This window comes from Vitis vinifera, chromosome 4 (genome assembly GCF_030704535.1).
Source record: "Vitis vinifera cultivar Pinot Noir 40024 chromosome 4, ASM3070453v1".
In the NCBI taxonomy this organism is placed as follows: Eukaryota; Viridiplantae; Streptophyta; class Magnoliopsida; order Vitales; family Vitaceae; genus Vitis; species Vitis vinifera.
This window is the reverse complement of record NC_081808.1, coordinates 18,415,397-18,417,050: the sequence shown is the minus strand read 5'-3', so window position 1 is coordinate 18,417,050 and position 1,654 is coordinate 18,415,397. Positions and strand designations below refer to the sequence as shown.

Below are 1,654 nucleotides of genomic sequence, written 5' to 3'. Positions count from 1 at the left end.
TTCCAAAATTAGGAATAAAAATAAAATATTCATATCCATTCCAATCCCATAGAGTAATAAATTAATGTTGATTTGATATCATTTTTATTTTTTATTTTTAAAATAAGATAATAAATAAAATATTCAACTAATTGCCGAAATTATTGTAGCTTCTATGTATGTGATTTAAATGTCTATAAATTTGATTATTTTTACTCTTATGATCGAAAGAGTTGGAAAATAAAGAAATCATGAAGAAGATGGCAGTACCTCTCATGCTTTGTCTCGTTATCTTGTCAAGTCTGCTTACCTTCGGTCAAGCTCAAGGTACTAATTAATTATTTTTTAAAGTAATTTTATATTCTTTAAAATAAAAAAATAGGAAAACATGATTATCAATGTGGAAATAGAAATTATCAATGAGAAAATATAAAATATAATTAATAATATAGAAAAAGATTAAGAATATTTTAAAATCTTAAACATATTTTTATTTTACAAAACATCAAAAAACAATTATAAATATATGGTTAGTTTCTGTCATGATGTTTTCAAAAATAATTTTCAAAAAATAATATTTAAATACATTTTAAAATCAATTCATAATATTTTTAAAAACAAAATTTTATTTGAAAACTCAGATATAATTTTTTTTCTTTTTACCTTATTCTCTATATACAAAAGTTGAAATAAATTATCAAAAACACATTTTCAATTAAAGATTTTCCAAACACATTTCTAGGTTAAAAAACTATTTTATATTCTTTAGAAAAAAACAAATATTCTTTTCAAAAAGTAGTTTCTAAACAAGCTCTTATATTTCCTATTTTTCTTATTATTTTTTTTTAAAAAAGGAAAATAAAATAAGGAACTCTCATTTATTAAATCTGCAAAAAAATTCTAGAGATATATCTCAAAATCCATCTTTTTAAAAAAGAAAAAAAAAAAGAAAAAAAATGTTGATACAAACTTGGTCTTTCATTTATTCTTGCAGGGCCATTCTGTACTGTGACTGAACAGTTTCCGGGAAAATGTCCATCTGAGAATCTTGGTTGCTTCATCGAGATGTCAGGAAAGTATGGTGCAAGTAGCATGCTTCACGGATGCCATTGCACACAATTTACGTCTGACCACACTTGCGCATGTCAAGCGCTTTGCTCTCCTCCACTTTAGCCATGTCATCTTCCAACAATGTAATAATTCGCCAAACACATTGGCAAGATTAATAATTGGTGGATTTGTTCACCATTTTTATTTAATAATATCGGTACTAAAATTATGTTTTGATGCTTAATTTTATTATGAAAAATATATAAAAAATAATATAATTTCTTATATCAAACTTTCACCATCTCAGCTGGTTATGGTTCAATCACCATTTTATATCTTGACTTAAAAGAGCGACTTTGTTACATCTAAAATAAGTAAAATTATTAGTCAGATGCAAATTTTAAATTATTTTAATTTTATATAAAAGAGTCAAAATAAGTAAATGCTTCGGAAAGTGTCTTCTAGTCTTTCATTTTTTAAAGATAGTTTTCATTTCCTATATTTTTTTCTTGGAAATATGGTTTGATTAAAAAAAATAAAAATTGTTTTTGAAAAAATGAAAAGTATAAAATATTGTTTGGTTTCGAGTTCTCACTATCTAGAAAAATGGTAAAAAGAAATATAA

General features: G+C 23.7%; 1 long non-coding RNA gene across 1 annotated transcript; it reads left to right on the top strand.

Moving 5' to 3' along the window:
- The first annotated feature begins 220 nt into the window (after positions 1-220).
- LOC132253593 (uncharacterized) lies at positions 221-1,266 on the top strand. Its single transcript, XR_009465457.1, has 2 exons — positions 221-306; positions 974-1,266. It is a non-coding gene; the product is annotated as an uncharacterized LOC132253593 (long non-coding RNA).
- Positions 1,267-1,654: the final 388 nt, after the last annotated feature.